The 22,577-nt window shown below is 42.7% G+C and overlaps 1 protein-coding gene across 1 annotated transcript in view; it reads right to left on the bottom strand.

Moving 5' to 3' along the window:
- SPTLC1 (serine palmitoyltransferase long chain base subunit 1) overlaps positions 1–22,577 on the bottom strand; it is a 1,178,456-nt gene that overhangs the window by 1,113,461 nt on the left and 42,418 nt on the right. The window lies entirely within an intron of this gene.

Below are 22,577 nucleotides of genomic sequence, written 5' to 3'. Positions count from 1 at the left end.
TGTTATTTAATTTGGTATTGGAGCATTTGTTAGAATATATATACGTCAGCTGAGGTGTATTAAGGGGTTTGCTGTTGGGGATGTGGAAATTAAAGCTCTGGCTTATGCAGATGATGTGGTTATTTTGGATGATCCTGTTGTAGGGGGTCCAGTATTGAAGGACGTTTTTGAGGAAGTGGGTAAGCTATCTGGGTATCAGATCAATTGGGATAAAACTGTGGCGTTTCCGGTGAGGGTGACGCATGAATGTGAGAATCTGCTGGGGTGGCATTGTAAATGGGAATATTCTAGTGTGAAATATTTGGGTATCTATATTACTAGGGATTTTAAAAAGTTGGCAAATTATAATGTGGATAAAATCATTGAGGTTCTTAGACCGGATATTATGAGATGGGGACGTGTCAATCTATCCCTTTGGGGTAAAATTAATGCTATTAAAATGATTTCGCTGCCGAAGGTTCTGTATGTTGTTCAATCTCTACCTGTGCATTTTACAAAGAGCATTTGCACGTATAGAGAGGTTATTTCAGGATTTTCTGTGGGGAATTGGGAAAAGGGCCCAGATTCCCCAGTATATTATAGTCCAAAAGGTTAAAGATGGAGGTTTTGGGTACCCGGTGTTACAAAATTATGGTAGTGGTTTTTTGATAAAGAAAGTGTCTGATTACACTGGTGAGGTTTTGAACAGGGTGCCATGGTGGGTATAAATTGAGATGACACGGTTTTTGCCTTATGATATTAAATGTTTATTTCCTTTTGGGAAATTGCCTAAGAAGGTGCAGTGTCTGAAGTCGGTTTTGGCTACCAAGGAAGTTTTGTCTTCATGGATACTGGGAACTGGTCAAGGTCTACATCTTTATGAAGAGGCTTCTCTTTGGCAGAATCCTGGTTTGCAGTTTAATAATAAGGTACTAAACTGGAAAAGTTGGGTTCAGAAGGGTGTTTTGACTATTGGTGATGTGTGGAGTGCTGCGGGGGCAGTATCTTTTGCAAGTTTAGTTGAGAAATTTGGGTTAAGGAGCAGGGAATTAAGAAGGTAACGTATTTTGGTGACTCTGCTATCGGAACCGAGAGGCATATTGGGTAATGCATTTTTGAGGAAACATGAGAATTTTAATATTTTGGAAATTGGACTCCAAAAAGTGTCTACTTTTATGCAGTTTATGCAACCTGATGGGCAATGGTTAGACTCGTGGAACAAGCTGAGGTTGTCTTGGACAGAGGAGTTGGGTAGGGAACTTGCGCCAAGAGAATGGGAAAAGATTTGGAGGGTACCGAACGACTGCCAAAGTGGATTTGCAATTACGTTATTTACACCAGAGGATATTCGGCAGAATATATTGGACCCCAGTACGTATGTGTAAATTGGGATCAGTTGGTGATGATCGGTGTTGGGGTTGTGGCAAAGAACAAGGTACTTTGATACATATGTTCTGGTATTGTGAGAGAGTGGTGAGTTTTTGGAGGGAGGTTATTGATAGGGTTGATCAAATTTGGGACATTGTTTATCCACGCAATCCCCTAGCGGTCATCTTATTATTGTACGGTGGTGGACGGGATGTGAGTTGGGTGGCATTGTGTGCGGTATTCAAAGTTTTGTTGGTGGCGGCTAAACAGGTGTTGAGGGTCTGGAAGACACGGAAGAAGTCGATGGTGGAGGAATGGATTTTAAACGTTAGAGTTTTACCCAGATTTGAAAAAAAGATGCATTGTAAACAAAACAAGGAAACCCTTTATGAAGTTATGTGGGCGAGCTTTAGTGACCTTTATGGATGATGCTAGGTTGGGTCCTACAGTTACTTTATGGGGAGCGGGTTTGTGTTGTCTTTGTGGTGGTCTTGTGTGGTCTTGTTTGTCTATTGTCGTTTGTTTCGTACATCTGGCTTTGTTTTAGGTTATTCTTAAGTTTTATGTGGGGGAATACAGAGTTGTGGTTTAGAATTTTGTGCTATTTTGTTTCCACTGTTGTGTATTCGCATTTCAATGACCTACGATGTTAATTCTGTTATTTATTTGTACCTTGTTGAAAATGAGAAATAAAGAGTATAAACATTTTTTTTAAAAAATGAATCCCAGTCCAAAGGCTGTGTCAGTTTCTAAAAAAAGTAGGCCCTTCTTTTTTCAGTTATCATCAAACCAATCACAAAAAAAATATTGGCACAAAGGTTTTTAATAATGTTGTTTAAATCTTCCCACACTTCAGCGGACGTGATCCTGATGGGGATTGCTCGGTTTCAAATGCCTCAATCTGCAAACTCTCTAAAAAGGTAACAAACTCCTTAATGGTCAACAATAACAAATCCAAAGAACAGTTTCTAACCATCATCTGCTATTTAGAGTCAAAGTCTTTACTGCCATCGCACAGCATTAGCTGGAGTAAAATCTGCAAGCGTCACAGAATAGGTTTAGTTTTATATTATTCAGCCAAAGTGACAGCATGTAAAGTCACAAACATGTTCTTGGACTACAGCCCACATTAGAAAAAGATTTAGGTTCTTTTGAAATGCCAAAGTGGCAATTCCCTCATATTCCGCAAAGTGGGCATGTGTTATGGTCGTGGACGCTATGCATCTTAACATATCAGAATAGCACATGTTGGAAGAGATTTGGGTGCAGCGTATCACAATCTTGGAACTACAAATAAAAAAAAGACAAGGGGCCTGATTCACAACGCATTTTTCAATTGGATACCCCTTTAAAAAGCACCTTGTAAATCAGGCCCCCTGTGAGGTGCTGCATTCAAAGGCTTAAACTTGTGCAGACATTATGGCCCTCAGAAGCAAGGTTGGAAGCAAAGGTGAAACCGACCAGTCCAAAAAGACCTACAACCTGCACACATTAACAGGCAGTATGTCCACAAAGTTCGAGTGAGTGATTTAATGATTCAACTTCACTGTGAACTAAAAGTGCAAATAGATTTTCAAAGTGTGTCCGTGTTTGCCATGTTCAAAGTTAGTCAGTCCGCATTTCTGGGCCAAGATGCCACTTGATCAAATTACCTAAAACATAATAGACAATTACCATTTGCAAAAACATCAGAATTAATCAGGACAGGATGTAAAGCGAAAAAGGTACTCCATAAAAAAAAATGTAAAAAAAGAAATCCAAAAAAATTTCAAATACCGGGAAAATGAACATTTCTCTTAATGGAGCACCAATCTGAAATTCCAGAATCGCCAGCTACTAGAAATTTTAAAACTGTCAATATCATCATGTTATGACGCGGCTCAAGCACCCACGTGCACCCTGCGTGATAAGTAATATATCAAGATTATGCCAATATAATGACAATACTTGGCATATGGGGTCGGTGGGAGGAACATGCAGTAAGATGGCCCGACATGCAAATGCCTAGAAATCGAGGTATATTAGGTAATTTTCAGGTACATGCATATAGTACATTGAAATGATGGTATTACTGTACTAGCAAAATATATGACCTCTCCAACAGATCCAATGACCTAATATTTGTATGCAAGACTTTCTTACAAGACTTCATTGTGCCTCATCCACCACCATTGCCATTTCCTTCTCCCAACCCAATTACTGTATTCTGCGGCGCAATATGGAATGGGACAAGAGGTAGCCATCATCCTTTGTGATTCACTCTGTGGTCTCCGGACTACTTTTCCCTGTGTTATCCAATGCGGAGCCAATTGTTATTAAACCCTCTTGCCTGTGAGTCACCATCTTCCTGGCTATGGATGATCATCTCCCTGGATCGTCTTTTACCACTGCGTTTGCTGAAGCTAGAACATATCTAGCCCCCTAACCCGATTGTCAGAGTTGACAGAGCCAAATGACCTCCCACCCCACCCACCCACCCACCTTTGCTCATGGCTCACTCCCTCAATGACAATATGGCTATCATCAACCTTGGATTGCTTATCCTCAGCCCTCCACATCTTGCCGACCATACTTTGGATGTTCTATTCAGCAACCCTAAAACTAACCAACATTGTGTCCTTTTTACCTCGTGTCTGGTATGATCATCCGGCATTCTCCTTGTGTTTTTAGACCTTTAAGTGTGACTAATTGGATTCTGCCCTGAACAAGTACAAGGATGAGTAGAGGCTGAAATGGCCACTTAGCCTTCATACTGATACAAACCAAGAGCCAACACAATCAATGTTAAAACAGGCACAGTTAAGAGATGTAGCTCCTTCGCCTTTTGTGATAATGTGGGCCAAGGGAAGGCACTGTGCTCAAGAAGAGTGTGAATGTGATTGAGTAGCAACTCACAGAAAAGTATAACAGTCTAAAATAAAGAGAATATCTAAATCAAGATTTGAAATAAAAAATTGAATACTTTAATAAAACACACCATCTGCAAAACAGCTAAATATGAAAACGCTACACAAAATTCACCCCTAAAGAAAGAACAGAATTAGCAAGAAATGCACAATGCAGCCCTGTGGGGTGTAAGGCAAGTAAAAACTACAATGTTCTTTAAAAAGAATAGGTTTCTTGGATGCAAGAAAAGGGAACTAGTGAGATAACAAGTCTCAAGGACCCAGAACTGGACCACATGGGCAGTTAATAGCCTATAGTACATTTTTGCAGTTCTTGACAGTTCATCTGCACCAAACCAGACTTCTTTACGCTGTGCAAGTAATTTGAAGACCAAGAGAGTGCAAAAGGTGTTACGAAGCAGCTCCCAGCCTTCTTAGATTGACTTGCCAGGTTTATTAACAGCTTCCTAAGTATCTTTACAGGCAGTCATTTAAGTTACTTTTAAGTTACAAGTAGGACATATAAAACACTGGCAGCCCATCTCCTAGGCCTCTGCTGACCAATTGACCAGGTTAGAACATTAACCCATGCATTCCATCACTCAGGCATAAACACTCCACATGACATAACATTCCTTCTGCAAAGCCAAGCCATACACAACAAAAGGCAGCAACAAAGGATTCTGGTGGGTCAAATGTGCTGAATGAGGAAAACACTAGGACCCCAGCTGTCCTGCTCTCGGGGTGCTTCAAGTCCCAATCCAGGGGCAAGAGGAGTTATTTTCTCATGCTCTCAAGCTCAGGGAAGGCTGGCACACAACTTTAGGGGTCCTTCAACACGGTGAGATCCTGGGTACCGCTCTGGCTGGCAGAGACGCAGGTCTTGTTCCAGCGGATGGTTAGGGGACAGAGCTACCCTCAAACTTCACCTCACTGGAGGACGACTTCAGAAAGATCAACTCTTCCAACAGAGGTTGAATTAAATCTTCTTGAAAGTTTGGAGTCCAAAAGATGATTTAAAGGTAAAGTCTGCAGGTGATTGGACTAAAGGTAGCCTGCCTTAGTGGTCCAAACCCAGTTCTTGAATTGAGTGGACTTTGCCCTTCTGACAGCACACCCAAAGTGCTCCAGAGAAAGTGGAGAAAACAGGAAGGAGAGAGAATAAAAGAGAAACAAAGATGGTGGTAATCCTTCACTGTACAGAGCTCTCCAGTCTACTTCAAGACCGCCCCATTGCCCATCTCACTAGGAACAAAGGTCTGTAGAAATACAGCACCGTGGTGTGAGGTTACTGCCTTTGAATGGGCGTGCTCCTTTGATGCACATGCCCAGAACATCTGCCTGTTCTGCGGCTCTCTAGAAGAGAGTGTGCCCTCACAAAGAGATCAAAGAAGAGGCATGTCCATTCAGGTTCCTGTTTTGTCAGTTGGTAGTCTCAGCCTGTCTGGCCAGAGTACATATCACCTTCCACAGCTTGGCTCACAGGGCTGACACATATGTGACATCAAATTGCTGTGATTGCAATTATTATAAGAATAACATCCACCATACCATAACTCAGGTATGGCTTATATTTAAAGATTACTCTGCCACAAGGAGGTAGACTCAATTATAGGGTTTTAAAACGCTGCCTTTGTGCTGCGCAGACTTGGCTGTCACTGCAGCTGTCAAATGGGCACCTGCGACCTCTGAAACTGCATTGTGCCACTGGTATGACAGGTGCTGCAAATCAGGACACTGATGCAGGATGACACAGGTACACCAGGGTTATAAATTGCTGGGTGCTAAGTGCTAGTTGGCTCCTAGTGCAAGCTATTGCCTGGTAATCATTTAAGTATTCCCAGCAGCTGTTAGGAGCGCCTGCTGCTACTAGATGGCAGAAGAGCTGGTGAGCAGAGAAGGTAATGGGCCCTTGTCAAAGAAAGACCAGTGTACAAGTCAGTGCTTGCATTCCCTACCCTCCCAGTTAAACACCACTCCAATTGGTGGATGTGCCCAGTGAATGGGCTTAGGGGTCTGTGCTGAAAAACAAGTCTGATTAAGCCAGGCAGGGACGGCATACGTAATTGTTTTGCCCGTGCTACTAAGCTGTATAGGAACCATGAAGCATGTTCATAATAAATAAAGGGACATGGCTACCTTCAACCTGCTTCCAAATTGTAGAGGAGAATCATATGATGACACAACAGAAACCTTACCAATAAGGATTCAAGAGCAGGAAATTGGAAGACACGAACAGGGGGAGAGGGAGAGGTACTCTTCCAGATAGCAGATATGACGCAGGCACACGGGCAGAGAAACCATGTTCCTTCATACATACAAGCCCAAGCAAAAGTGGAAGATGAGGGAGCAGCAGCTGACTTGCCTGTGCATCGAGGCCGGAGAGGCTGGGGAGGAGTGCAGAGCAGAGGAGTCCTGAGCGGCAGGAAAGAGACAGCCAGCAGAGCTCATAAACCCCCAAAAGAAGCTGCTTCGTGTGAAGCACATTCTGCTCTAAACGGGAGTGAAGGTGGGGGATGGCTGGGTGGATTTAGACTGAAGGCATGTAGTATACTGTAGCCTAGCTTCCCGAGACATAAAGGTTACACAAGCTGTTAAATAACAGAACAAGTGGTGGTTTTAGTTTATCTATTCAAACATGCTCTTTGCCCTCATGGCAATCTTTTTCATAGGTGTGAGGTTATATTGCATCTGTTTTTGCGTTAGCTTGTTTAATGAAAACAAGAGCCCCCAGAAGATAGGGGGTCATATTAAATACATTAACATGACAACTCCCGTGTCAAGTGTATAATTAAGAGTAGTGTGTCAGAATGGTATCTCTGAGTCGAATAAATGTATAATTCCTAGTTGCCTATGTTTAAGCATGTTGGTAAGCACACAAACCTAGGCAGGCCCGTCTTTTAGCGGCGAGTCACAGCGTAGGGTGAATGTGGACATGAAATTGCTGATGATCACGGGTCTATTTTCACAGCCTCAAACGTGGTGGAAATCAGAGACCCATGGTCACGCCTAACTCGTAAGCAATCAAGTCAAGTGGCACCCCAGATGGGACGTCTTTGAGATGACCATAGCATTGCTAATAATAAAATAAACGTATACCCCAGTCACGATAAATGGACAGGGCAAAACTTTTTTTCTAAAAAGCTTTTTAATCAAAAGAGTTTAGGTGGGCCCATCAGGAAATCAATCTCTCAGCGAGAGAACTTCTCCGCTTCGTTCTTTACATATGCACCTACTCGCCGTACACGGTGGAGCAGCCTGACCTCTGAAACATAGATTTCGCCATTACTCACCTACATCAGACTTGCCCTGATGAAGGAATTTGTTATATTCCGAAATGCATTGGCACAAAAATAAGTCTTCAGATAGAGTGATTTATGGCAATCTCTTCCTCACGAAGAACAATTTTGGTGGCTATTAGTCACTTCTTTCTATAAAATAATTTTTAACATTGAAAAATCACTATATATTTGACTTTTGTATTTTTTCAAGCATTGGATCGAAGAAACTATACATAGTGAAATTACAACTAATATAAAACCCAGCATGGGATTCCAGAGAGCGGCTGTATGATTGGGTTTTCACCTAATCTTTGTTTCTTGCTAACAAAGATAGTAAGCCAGACAAAGAGACACACCACGAAGGGAAACCCTCAATGGGACGTGGATCGTTTCAAGGTAAAAAGGGTGGTAAACCACAGACAGCTTTCGCCAATAGAGGAAGAAAAATACCCAGAGCATGAGCCAAAGAATGGGAAAGATACAGGAGTTCGGGATTCCCCTCATTGGCAAGGCACTCACAGGGGTAGACGATCCTGGGGTAAGCCTAGGGGGGCAGTGCCATTTTAGACCAACAGATTTCAGACACAGAAAACACATGAAAAGTCCACAAAGGTTTGGCACTGAGGGTTCCTCATTCCTCACAGGCCAGGATGCCAGACAGTTCCAAAAATGAGGGGAAGCACGTGAAAGTTGAGAAAAAACACACGCCAGCCCTACAAGTTTCACAGAATGCAGAGTCCACGCACTCATGGAATCATTCCCAACACTAAGCGACACACTAATTGGATAGAGGTCCTGTAAGACTCTGGGTCTGATTTTTCCATATTTGAATGCAGCCGCAAGGCACTGTTGGAGCATACAAAGGCACACAGAAATGCACAAATAACTACACCCACTGGGCAGACATTAGCAAATAATGAAGTGTATTTTGTAACCATTCAGCTGGAAGGTGAACATCCCAAAGAGATTGAAGCACTGTTCTGGCCAGTTACATATCCAATATAAAGGACTTTTAGCATGTCAAGATTTGCCATCATTATATGTGAGACAATTAGCAAGAGTTGAAGAGGTAGTGATGCCTGCCTTTTCAAAAGAAGTGAGTGGGGAACTAATGCAAAAATATGCACGAGACTGGGCAGCGCTTGCAGCAGTGCAGCTTTTAAAAATCAAGTAGGGCATGATCTGGATTGTCCAGCGCATGTTATTCCAGTACTTAAACCTCCCCCACAGCAGAGGCAGTATCCAGCCAAGCCACAAGCAATTGCCCATATGCAAACCATAGTGGACCAAGTAATGGACGCTCGGTACTCCTCGTTTTAAAACCTGATGGTACTTATCGTTTTATTGTGGATTATAAGAATTTTGAATACACATTGTAAGACAGAGGCAGTCCAAAACCAACATAGTTCTGGTCTTCTAGCCAATTTACACAGATGCAAATATAAAAACAAACCTTGATTTAGGCAATGGGTATTTCACACAGCTTTTAAGCTTAGAAAGCCAGAAATACACTGCATTCACTTTTAAGGAACGCATTTCCAATTCACTAGAATAATGCAAGGGTATAAGAATTCGCCCAGCACATTCGCAAGTAGAATACAGAGTTTGCTTGCAGACATTCCCAACTGTTGGCAATATGTAGATGATATTTACATCACCCATGAGAATCTCAATGAACACTTGCAACAAGTAAACAGTCATTCACACATTGGCTGCAAAAGGTCATTGTGAGGTTACCTTCTTAGGATTCACTCTTTCAGATGAGGGCAGAGGCGTGTCAGCAGATTTTCTTGAGAAGTGTGCCAGGATACGGCCACCTAACACACTTAGGCAATTGCAAGTGATTTTAGAGCTTTTGAATTTTGGAAAATCTTGTGTCTAATTTTGCCCAGCTAGTGAAACCATTGTATGCTTTGATGAAACCGAATTTCAAAGCAGCCCATTGGTTGCCAGAGCACACTCACATTCTGCACCATGTGTACTCATTAATGACCCAAACTGGTCCTTTGCAAGACAGAAATAAAGCGGTTGGTGGGAGATAATGCTTTCAAATACACAGTTTGCAATCTAGGGGAGACTAAACCAATTGCATATAAGTTCCATGTATATTCCACACCTGAATTAAGATTTACACCGGAGGAACAAATTCTTCCTTCAGTTCAGATGATTCAGAAGGAACAGCCGTTGGTGGCTAAAAGAACTATACACATAAATACACCTTTAGCTCAACTTGAGGCTGCCACGAAAGTGAGCGCCCAATGCAAAGCTGGTGTCATGCGCATAGCACTGGAAGTTGGTGCAGAGAGCAGGAATACGGTGGGCGAGAACTGCCAGGTATTGGTTGAACAACCAGAGAGAAAGGTTCGACCCCTGGGGAACATCACAGGTGGCGAGAGAGATAGAGGAGAGGAAGGACCCAAGTTGGACCTGGGAGGGCCGGTCAGAGAGGAAAGAAGTCAGCACGGCCAGAGTCTCATCAGTGATACCCAGGTTATCATGTAGCCGGTTGAGCAGGATGGCATTGTTGACTGTTAAAGGCAGAAGAGAGAGATCAAGTAGGAGGAGGACAGAGGGGAGAGTAGAGTCAAGGTTAGAGAGCAGGTCGTCACGGATGTTCAGGAGATCAGTTTCCGTGCTTCTGGCTGCTATGAAACCAGACTGATTGTCATGGAGACAACCCACAGATTCAGTGTGAAGATTAAGCTGGGAGTTGGCCAGCTTTTCCAGGAGTTTGCACAGGAAAGGAGTGATCGAGATCGGGCAATAATTCACTGGAAGGGAGGGGTCAGCTGAGGGTTTTCTCAGAAGAGGGTGCACAAGAGTGCTTCAGCAGGGGGGAGAAGGTTCCAGGGGCGAAAGAGTGGTTGTGGTCCTTGATGGTTTTGGAAGAACCTGTTTAGATGAGGTTTTCATAGATCGGACATGTCTAGAAACCTTGTCAGAGGAGAAGAGAGGAAAGGCAGAGAAGGGGGGGGTGGACGCAGGGGGGCCAGAGGAGAGAGAGTGGAGGGAGAAGCAGAGAGGGTGGACAAGATATCCTGGGTTTTAGAGCTGAAGTGAGAAGCCAGGGCTGTACAGGGGGCCTAGGAAGGGACAGCAGAGGTAGAGACTGCAGCAGGATTGGCCAGCTCCTTGCAGATTTTAAAGAGTTTGGCTGAGTTGTTAGATGCCGCAGAAACACAGGCTTGGATGTGAGCTCTCTTTTTTTCCCAAAGTGGCAAAAGGTGAACCTTTTTTGATTTAATAGGTTTTTTTTCTTTTTAACCAAACTAGTCATTTCGATTACATTCGGGAGCATTTAACCAGCAACAAACATTAACCAACGACTTCTCGTCCTCAGAGTTTCTTCTTAGTGAGTACAGAGTCGGTATTGCCTTTGGAGCAGGTGGCAGGCCAGTTTGTCAGAGGATGTACAAGATGCCAACCATTTACTCTCAGCCACCCTACACTTGTGTTTAAGGGTGGCGAGGTCTGAGTTGTACCAGGATTTGCACTTGATTTTATGCTTCATGCTGATCCTCATGACAGGGGCAAGTACGTCAAAAGTATCAGAGCTAGCAGAGTGGAGCATGGAAAGGGCTGTGTCAGGGTGTGAGAGAGGATTTTGAGGTCACATTTTAAACTCCCTTTCAGAAAATACTTGTGCTACTAAAAATACCATACAATATATTCTTCCATCTTGTAATGGACAATTACCCCAATACCTTTGAAAGGTTGCTGGAGGTCTGTAACGGTCTAATTTTTACATGAAATTGTGGCGGTTATATCAACTGCTCCAAGTCTGTTTTAGGTAATGTTTGCTGCACAAGTTTGTTCATCTTAAAAATGCTAAACAAAAATCTGCATTTTAGTGCTACCTTTTTTATTGTCAGGTCTTCTTTTTCACTAACATGATACCTACAAATGCATTGATGAGAGTCCCGCTAAGTAGCTCCTGGTCTGAGTAAAATTCCTGACCCCCTCCACCCAGCAGCAACCTGTCAAAGTATGACTCTTGTTCATATTGCCCTTCATCTGCCCCTGGAAAAACCAGAAAGGTGAAAACTTTCATTCTGAGCATGGTCCCCACTGCCTCGTCTCCATCTTATCTAGAAGAGGGCCTTGAGTGCAGTAATAACTTTCACCTCAATTTATCTCCTCTAAATCAACCTGTCATGGTTAAAATAATCCCCTGCCCTTAGTGGTTCTCAAGTCAACCAGCTTGCTCCTTTTGAGGACTAGCCAGGCAACAGTTTGAAATTGTATATCGACCCGCGCGCTTAATCTTACTGATAGTTCTTAATGCACCATTTCCCTAGATCACAGCTCCCAACCTTTTTTTAAGTTGCCTATTGTTTTCCATTTCTTTATGAAGCCCTTTGCCATCCAAATCCTGTCCTGTGCCACTGCTCCCAACTCCTGCCAAGTATACCGATTCTGCTGTCACCAGCTTGAAACTTTAATTTAATCCTCCAAGATCCTTCAACTCGCTCAAGCAAGTTCCTAGCATGTCGAGGTAAGGAATCAGTTATCCTTTCAACCCTCAGAGCCCAAAGTATGAACATTGGCGCTAGTATTGTGGTTGACCTTATTGCGCTCAACTTGTCAGCAGCCTTCAACACTCAGGACCATGCACATTCCAGAACCACTAGCACCTGCAGAGATCAAAATACTGTACTCTTGGTTTTCTTCTAGTTTTACTACGCGCCCTTAGGCTTTCTGTTTTTTCCTCCCCCTGCCCAGTCACTTGTGGTGTCCCTCAAGGGTCTTCTCTCACACTGATCAAGTTCCAGCTTTGTTTACATCCTTTAGTTTCACATATTTCTTCTTTGGAATTCACTTTGTAGACTTGTGCAGTTATTCACCCGCTTGGACGGAGAGCCAGAGCCTGCAGCTTCCAGGCCATCATGCTTGTTCTATGGAGGAGCTCTATTCTCTGTCTTAACTCTAATAAAATGGATGTGATCGCCTCTGGCCACCAAGTCAATCTTTGGGGTGTCCATTTTTGACACCCACCCCAAAGTGTAACCATTCCCTTTTCCGGTAACTGCTGTTAATCTTGGGTGTTGTCTCAAATTTTAAGCCATTCTTCCTCTTGCCCCTCAGATCACATCAACTCGGGTGCTTCTTCCTTTTATTGCGATCTAGGTCTTCTGAAAAAGATCTTTTCCCTTACTGAGCATTAAGCCACTTCTGCCCGTGCACAATCTTGTATTGAGTATACCAACTTTTTACCTTAAACTCCCAGCACATAAAATTAATCACCTTTTCAAAATGCTCCAGCATAATATTTGGTTTCCGCAGCACCACGTACATCGCCCCCCTCTGCCTTGAAAAAAACTTCACTGCTTAAACAGAGTCTCTCTTTTCAATCACATTTCTGTGTTGGACTCCATTTTCTCACTGCAATAGCTTCATCTATCATCCTGCAACAACGTACCCGTCCACTGGCCTCAGCCATCCCTCCATACCTACAGTTTGCACAGCTTACATGGTGGGGCGCCCCTGATCATGACGACCAGCATCTCTCTGTAATTCTCTCCTCCTTGGTCTCCATCCAACTCAATCTTTTGTCACAAACTAAAAACTGCCATTCCTCAATAGTACAGCTCCTCTCCCCACCTTATGGCTAGCACCAAGAAAGCACATTGTGATATACATAGGCTCCAAAAAAATAAATACCACGGTTTGAGTCTTGCACGGAAAAAGCAACACACCACTTTATGTAAAAACACTCCATAAACCATACATCCATATACACTCTTTACCATTACACCCATCTATAAACTACACAGCACCCGTGTTTAAAACAAGTCAGGCCCGCTGTCTTTGGCAACACTGTTTATGTACGTGTGTGTCCCTTCTTCTGCAAACACGCAAATGGTTAGCAACAGGTATCAGACAACAATGCTAAAAAAAAGATCATATTTCTAAAGAAAAGAAACAAGCCTCCAAGGCGGGTCTGAGAAAAAAAAAAGATTCCCAGAACTGATACCCAATCACAAGTTGAGTCTCTTTAAAATTAACAGTTCATTTAGGGTGGCAGCAAACTGCTCCGTAGGATGCTGGCTGCTCTCCACACATTAAAATCCATGTTAGCTACTGCGAATAATGGGAACTAATGCAGCACAGAGTAAAATATATTTTGCTAGATGTCTTAAGCACAACTAGAATATCTCTTCTTTTGCGGTTTTCTACTTATTTCTATGGTTCTCAACAGTGCTGACCAGGCCCCAACAGTTGTTAAATCAATAAACACAATTGGGTGGATACAAGCACAAACTTACATTAGTATTGCATAACAGAAACACACAGAAATCCACATAGATGTGCCGAACATTTGAGATGGATGAGGCCAGAATAACATTAATAAATTGCAATAAAAGCTTGATTACCAGGAATTGCAGCTGCTGGTTAATGGAGCTTTCCAGTTAGAGAGCCGAATATCAATGCTTCTACTGAATATAAAAATAGTAAACATTTATATGGATTTTCATATTTCATTAACAAGTGCATTGATCGATGCAGGGTTTAGAATAGTAGCGTGCTGCTAAGACAGCCTGGTCTCTTGCTGCACTAATGCAGTGGTATGGTAAAACATGTATAAAGTGCATTTTCTTCTTAAAATGTTATCTTGATGCGGAAGCAAAGTAACCTCATCAGAAGAGTGATCAACAGAATACATGACAGCTTATCTAGGGAAAATAAAAGTTTTTAGCTTCTGCATTAATTTTAGATGGTCCAAAGGTACTGTAGGCTCGCCAAGAATTGAACTGCCCTATCTCCCTATTTTGCAAAGTAGTACCTGGGCAGAGAGCTAGTCTTGAGCGGAGGATCTTCAGTCTCTGACTGTAACAGAAGTTAAGAACGAACCTGTCTTGGAGCATCTATGACCCTGTAGATGGATCATATTGTGCACTAAGCAAAGGGAATTAAACTGAATTCTGCCCACTTCATGTGATAAGCACTTAGGAGTAGTTAAAGCAGGTAAACCATGATCTCTTCACCCAAGTCCCAATAACATACTATGTTAAGGATTTCAATCGGGCAACGCACACCGGACCAGGACCTTTGCCCTTAGCCTTGGATTTAGTGCGCAATTGGAATGCTTTCTCTTTATTTTCTGCGTATTCAATTTGAGATGGCACACAACCCGTCTCACACCCCCTTTTACAAATACCTCGGGTCACAATGGACTGGGCGGTTGGTGGGAATGCAATATTTGTTTTAAAATTCAAAGAAATCACACACATTTTTATATTGGGCAGCAATCACCAATGGTGTGATAATTACACTGAAATACACTTGGTTAACCTTCTACAAGAACATATCCAAAGCACAAATGAATAGGGACAGTTTTGAAATACGGGTAGATAGCACCAGAGTTAAGATTTACCCCTGCAATGCTCTCCCAAACCCCAATGAATCGAATTTGGTGTAGACAGAAAGAAGCAGCCCTTTGCAATGGCATAAAATGACACTCGGAATTTTGACAAATAATGTGCGGTTAAATCAAGGAGGCAAATATGTTTTCTCACAATAGCAGGAAAGTATAAACACTAGCAACCGCAAGGCAAGGCATCAACAAAAGGAATACAGTTCAAAAGCAAGTTGACACTAAGAACACAATGCAGCTGAATCACACGTTGGAAAGTTGCAGGTTTCTCAATTGCAGTTTTAAATGTCAAAAACGGTTCTTAAGAAAAAACGGTTGAAATACTACAAATCGGAATGCGGTTTTTGGGCTGGGGAATAGATGCACACCACAGGGACAATATAGAAGTGAAAGGATAACTATAGCTGACTAATTGGATGAGTTTTGCAAGATAAAAGGAGGTTCGGTTTTGGGAAAAATAAAGCCGTTAAAGAGAAAAATCAGTTTGGAAAGAAAAAGACAAAGTTTACTTCCACTAGATTATCAAGAAGATAGCGCTGGCCATTAAACAGGTTAAGCAGCAGGATTAATCCACTGCACGCTGCGTTTCTCTTTATGTGGAAATTACTTCAATTATTCCAAATATTACTAAGGAGTTACAAGATGGGGTGAATGAAAGAATGGCTCTAGCACTATGAATCAAGGACCGGATACACAAAGAATTCTGACAGTTGAACAAATTACCAATGCATGGATAGGGTTTTCTAGAGAGTGAACAAAGACAAAGGGTCAATATGGGGTAGGCTATGTTGCTATGGGATGGGGAATACTCACAATCCACTCTTGAATTTGGGATTAGGAACAGTCAACCGGGTTCTGGACTCCAAGACTCGGGTCACCAGGTAGCGGCGGACTCTCCTAGCAGAAAAACAGCTGGGCCTGCCTGGTCACTGGATAGCAAGTACAGCTGGATGGCAGGGGTACAGCGGGCATGCAGTTAGTGGGCAAAAAGCTGGTCTGGTCACAGGATGCTCCCCAAAAGGGTACCACAGCTTTTCTCCTTTGTTCTTGGGGCTGTTAGTGGGATTTCTGGATCTAGGCCTTGCTGAAATAGGGTCTGATATGCTTTGGCCTGGCAGTAGGATCAGGAATCTGGCAAGATGAATGTAGAAGATCAGGATACGCAGGGCTGGAAATTTTGGAGAGGGTGTGTCTAGAGTTCTGCCAGCCACCCTTATTTATAAGGCACAGTGACATCATAGGATTATACGGTGGGGCAGGCTTAGCTGGGCACGCCTTTTAACCACTGGATTGGTCCGGGGTGATTGTTACTGCCTTGCTGTCAGCTGGTTGGATTTTATTTTGATTTTTTTTATTTTTATTTTTTTTAGGGACATGACATTAGCTTTATGATGCGGCTTTAAAATGCATAGGATCATCCCACAGTTACTTTAGCTAAAATCATTCTTTACATAAATCACACATTTACGCAATTGTGGCATTTTTACAAATTACCCAGGCAGATTACATATTTCACGCAGAGCATGACAGTCCAACTCTCTAGTTTATAAGACTTTGTTTTGTCCATCTAATTTATCATTTTCAGAGATAAATACTGGACCTAAAATTCTATAACTTTATACATGGATATAGATCATAAGGCATGTAATATTGCATTTCAAAGTGGCGTCATGTACACTTTCCTCAGAATATCCAATTATCTGCCATTTCTATGCCAGTGAAGGCTACCACATCTTGTTTAAAAGCCACAGAAATTACATTTAAACCTAACGTTTTACATTCCTGCAAAGTCCTGTTGCAGAGATAAAAGTCTTAAAAGTGTATTAATAAAAAAGTATTTTGAGACAAATGGTCAGCATTGTCTCCCAAATAAGGGCATAGCTTACAAGGCTGAACTTGAGTTGGCTTTGTAGCTCCGAGTAAAAGTTGAGGACGTGTGATTTCCTATTTCACACATATGTGCCCCAGAATCTCTATTGTAAGAGGCCTCTGCCCAGACAGAATTCTGATGGGCATGGGATGTTTAGTGCTTTTGGTCCATTCAAAGTTTTCAAAGGTAGCAATTAGCACACGTGTCCCAGATCTATTGTAGCTCCTTCTGTTGCTAGCAATCCTCCAAGCAGAACCTGTTTGGCGAGTTTCAGAAGGCAGCCCATGTCTATTTCTTTTTTATTTTTTTTTGTTCTGAATCAGAAGCAAGCCTGTTGAATAAAACATCCCATATGTTTCCCAGAAAACCCCCTTTACATTACTAGGCAAGGACAAGTTTTTATTCAACCTTGTAATTTTCAAACAGGCATTTTTTCTTGGTTTGCAAAAGCCCATTTTGACATATGGTGAATGCTGCTAGGATGTCCCTCTCAAATTCGGCTTTTCTCTTCCATCTCAATTACCACATAGTTCTGCAGCTCCAGTCAGTTTCCTTTATACAGCAGTTTGTTCAAAACATAGTTCCACTGAAATTGACATATGCCCACAGAGCTAGGGTTTCTATGAAGCATTGATTTCTGACATTTTGTAACCCAAAAGACAAGTGTTTTCCTGTGCAGCTGAAAGTAAAGCTTCTGTTAATTTCCCAGTTCTGGCCTGACACAGCCTGTCAAGCAGGGATAATGCTGTCTTCTGCTAGAGCACAATCTGGATATGGATGGGCATGGTAGGGCCTCATTGATAAAAGCAATGTGATGTTGAATATATGAAAATGGTGTCAGGGCAGCATCCTTAATGTAAAATATTCCCTTTTCAATGGGAACTTTTAGCAAGCAGCAGCAGCTGCTTTTCAATTAGTTTCTTTTGTTGCACACAGGAACACATACTGGTGGCCTTTCTCAGTGTGCTCTCTGTTCCAACTTGCCCAATAGTTGTTTGGCAAGATGGTGCAGCCATCATTTTGTAGCTGCAAAATGCAGTTTTGAGGCGGGGCAACAGTGCTCCAAGGAACCAGCGCAGCCATTTTGCTGTTAACTGCTGAAGTGCAGCTTGATCATGAATGGGAATTCTGCTGAGTGGGTCAATGTACCCCACAACTAGCTAACGTGTGCTGGACATTTTGGAGTCTTGTGTATGGTACCTTTAGAAAGACCAAAGATATCAGTTCTCCAATCACATGACAGCATAAGACGCACAGCATACCAAATTACTATATCACTAACAGGCATCTACACTTGGATAATCAACAACAACCTATGCCTGTAAGACTGTATACCTAATCAAGCAGACAAAAACATGGGCATTATTTTCTAGTCAAATCTGACATTTGACCTACAGGGCAGGACCCTATTAGGCAATGCCCACCTTACAACTACATCTCATCAGGAAAACCCTCCAACTCGCTCATAAGGTGAACTAGTCGGATGCCTGAACTATTACTTACAAATCAGCAGCAAGTGGTCCAGAATAGAGTGCAAGAAAGCCTGTGGGGTTCAAACTGACAGCTCACATCACCTCAGTCATTAAACACTGATGCAAAACATATTCAAAACTCTGCAACAAGAAAATTAACCCTGTCTGTCAAGCATAAGGCTCCGACAAATAATGTTAGGTCCCCCACGTTATACATCTGTAACAGAGGAGCCCTTACGTTCTCCTATAAATACTGTCATAAGAGTTAATAAAATAGTTATTCTAGAGGAGGAAATTATAATACAAGTCCTGGTGACAATGTTTTACTATTTAAACAATAGTTACATATGAGAAATATCTAATTTGTAACAAACAAATCTTGTAAAGCTCATTTAATTTTTTTTAAAGAATGGCAGTGTTGCATTTCTGGTCAAGATTAAAGTACAGGGTTTAACAATAAAGCAAATGAGTATTTGTGGGCAGAGCAACCCAGGAAACACCCCAAGTTGAAAGTGCAAGATTCAAAAATAAAAGAAAAGTGAATTATTGTCAAGCAACGAATGATGCCTAAAGAAAATAAAGTAAATTGAACAAACCCATTCAAAAGTCTGATTAATTGCATCCAACATATTGCCCATAACACCCAATTAGTTCACTATGCAACAAATACAATTATAGCTATGTATTACATATTGTGAAGTTGTAATAAACTGTTACACAAAAGAGGCAATGGCAAGCATTCAATACTGGAAATGGAAAATGACACTGCTGGACTGCCCCTGTCCCTTGTGAGAGGGATGCGGAAGCCTCAGCCCAGATAGAGCAGCATCCAGTCTCTTCCAGAAGCCCAATCCTGGCCATTTAGCAAAACGTATTGTGGTAACATAAGAAAAATGAAATATCCACACACAGAGGGGTTAAGCAGGTATGGGTGTGTTTTAAAGTCATTAAGTATACATGTTGCTGCCTCGCCAACCTCTTGCTGTGCTCTCGTCCTCCAACCGCCAGGTCCTTCCAACATGCCCCTCAACCAGAGCCATGCCAGTTCCATGTGAGCACTCCCATCTACAACACACCTCCCCTCTTATAACTACGTTAACTGAACAATTACCAAGATAAGGAAATCTACATAACACACAAAAAACAATTACACAACAAATAAGAAAATCACCCCTTCCCAAATAATAAACCCAAGCAAAAACATCAGCCCCCCCCACTCCCTCAAATCTTAAAATCTCTTTACCGACTAGGTAGCTTCCTCAATCTCTCAGCCACACATTACTTCTCATCTCCTGAACCCCAGTTGCTTCTCAGACACTCCTCTCTCATCAGACCACCCTCTCCATAATCTCCCCTCACTTTCTTTCCATGCTTCCTCTCCCCAACACGGAAGTCTCTTACAATACACACTGTTCACTCTTTCCGCATCAATTCCTTTTTACACCTTAACAATTTCCTTGCAAACAAACTGTTCACAATCCAAGTAAACCCACGCTTCACTAACCACTTTGGAATATACTTCAATAACTACACCATAGGCGCTGAAAACTTTGACACCTTTTTTCTACTGTCCCCCTTTCTTCACACGCACCAAAGCTCCTACTTTAATACTCTCCTTCTCTTTCACCTTTGCCAATTTTTCTTCCACCACTCGTCTTTCCTTCAGTTACTCCTGCACATCTTCCAAGTTGCATTCTCCCTTTTCGCGTTCACCCAATATGGACGCAACAATGAATTCAACTTCCTACTTCTCATCAACTCAAATGGTGGCACTCCCATCATCCTGTTTGGAGAGGATCTAACACTCTAAACTATCTCTTCCACTGCATTACTCACCTCCATGTGGTTCCTACTAGCCATTTCTTTCGTTTCAAATAACTGGTAAATCTCTCTTTCTCATTAGATTCAGGGTAGTAATTAGACATAAAACTCAATTTCAAACGATCTCCTTACTTCTAAATGGTGGTACATTATCTTTAAAATGTATAGGGTGCCGGTTGCCCGCGTGTATCAGGGGATTAACAGAAGAGACAGGACGAGGAGACCGATTTTGCAGGGGGTAGAGGATTTATTCGAAGAGCAATGGTTTCAGGGCTTTCCTAAACGCTCCTAACTCAGATTTTCCTCTCAAGGCAATAGGCAGGGAGTTCCAGATGCTGGCAGCGTTGACTGGGAAGGATATTCCCATGCCACTAGCTTGCCTGTAATTCGGGCTAATGATCTGAGTTGTTAGCATCTGCCACTTATAGGATCATCTTGCCTTCTGGAAGGCCCTCACCTAGCCACCCCCGCCTCCTCACTAACCCATTCCGCACTTTGGATTATTTAACCCCACTCAGAGAGGCTGAGGCAGCAATGAATACCTCATAGAATGTACTGAGAGACAGAGGGAATAAGCTCCAACAGACCACAGGGCAGAATCTGCACCACGTCTATGAAACCAAGAAACCAGCCAGGACACAGGTACATATCGCACTCTATGTCAATGGAAGACAGCCGCAGGCAGGCCCACCCACTGGCATGCATCTGCTATCATACACTATGTGAAGACATATCGCACAACAACTTTGCCATTAGAATGCAACTATGTCCCACGACAAAAATTCAGTCTAGCTGGACACACAATCAGTCTCCTGCACTCACATACTCTCCCGACAACCTCACAGCACCCATCCACAAGCAGCTCAACATGGGTCGATAGCAGGGACATGGCAGCTCCTACCTACCTTCATATTGGCTAACATGCAGACATGCATTCTAACCTCCTCTGATGAATCTCCCATGGACTTCAGTTTCCACCTCCCTCTCCCTCCCCCCGAGGGCACTTGCCTAGAGCCCTAGAGCGCTTTAAGGCCATAACAATGAGAAAAGGTGCCTTACAAATGACAAATTACATGGCCAACAATTCTTGCCGTTCTTTCCACAACCATATCCAGCCCTCGCCAACAAAACGTATCCCCAATTATCCTTTTAGTGTCACGACTGTGCCACTGGAGCACCAATTGGCACCGATCGTAGACTATTAGGGACTCATTCATCTCCTTAATCCTCCCCGGACAATACTTCTTCATAATGTCTTTACTTTACGTTTGCAAGACGTTGGTACTTCATTGCTTAATTTCACAAACTACATATCCCATAATGCACCTTGTGCCAGTTCTCATTCCCTGGCTATTGCTATGCCGCAGTTTTAGGAATACAATCCCCAGAAGCCTTAGAGATCAGTGCTGCTTTCACTTTCCCAGGAGCAGAGAAGGAGCCAGCAGATACCTTCAGGTGTGCTGCTGCTTTAGCACAGGGCAGGTGAGTATTTAAGCAGCTGCCTGCATGAGCCCAGGGCTCTTGCACTGAATAAACTCCCAGCCCTTTGTGCCTTGATACTTGGATTCCTGCTCTTTCCCGTTGCTTCCAGGGCATGTTTCTTTTCCAGTACCCTGTCCTTCCTGCACTGTGGCTCTGCTCCTGTGCTTGCAGTCTTCTGTTCCCTGTCTGCAGCCCTTTGCTCTCTACCACCGCTATCTTGTTCTATGTCCACAGTGCGTGTTACCTGGCTTTAGCTTCCAGGTTTCCAGTCCCGAGTTTCCTTGTCATCAGTCTGTAGTCCTGTCCTGGTTATTCCAGTCCAGATGAACAGTTCCTCAAATTCTTAGTTACCAGTCTGCATTCAGTCATTGTTTTCATAGTCCAGAGTTTTCTTGTTCCTGGTCTATATTTTAGTCTGTTGTTCCTTTATTTCCGTCCTTAGTTTCTAGTCTGCAGTTCCAGTCTCCTGTACCATTGCACTTACATGATTTTCTTCTTGCTTTTCCCCGTTTCTTTCCTTGTCTCTGTTCTGAACCTTGCTTACTATGACTTACTATTCTTTCCTGGATATTTTGGTTACTGCTCTCGTTCTCACTTGTGCAATTCATTTGTTCAGACTTTAGCTGCTGGGTTTCCCAGTAGGCAATCTTTGCCCCTTTCCTTCGTCACGTTTCATTACTGTACTTTGTGCCATATTGTTAACAGTGTGCTGGTTCCTGCTTCAGGAGGCAGCCATTGTTCAGTTCCTACTGGACCTGTACAGGTTTCAGTCTTGCGAGTACTGTTTCCTTGTCTGTGCTTTAGGGTCCAGACACCCACTCCTGCTGCTCCTTTCCATGACCGCCGTCCCACATCATAGGCATCCTTGACAAAAATAAGCCCCTTTAATCTTCACTCCAGGTACCTACTGCACCACAATCACATTTCTGAACCTTGGGACTCAGTCGGGCTAATCATGGGTGTAGCCCTTCTTATTCCTTCTACTGACAATAGCTTAATCAAGGATTTGTGATCTGCCTTCCTAACACACTGCTTCCCCACACA

This window comes from Ambystoma mexicanum, chromosome 6p, assembly GCF_040938575.1.
Source record: "Ambystoma mexicanum isolate Mex_15411 chromosome 6p, UKY_AmexF1_1, whole genome shotgun sequence".
Taxonomy (NCBI): Eukaryota; Metazoa; Chordata; class Amphibia; order Caudata; family Ambystomatidae; genus Ambystoma; species Ambystoma mexicanum.
The sequence above is the reverse complement of the archived record's forward strand: the minus strand, read 5'-3'. Positions and strand labels throughout refer to the sequence as shown.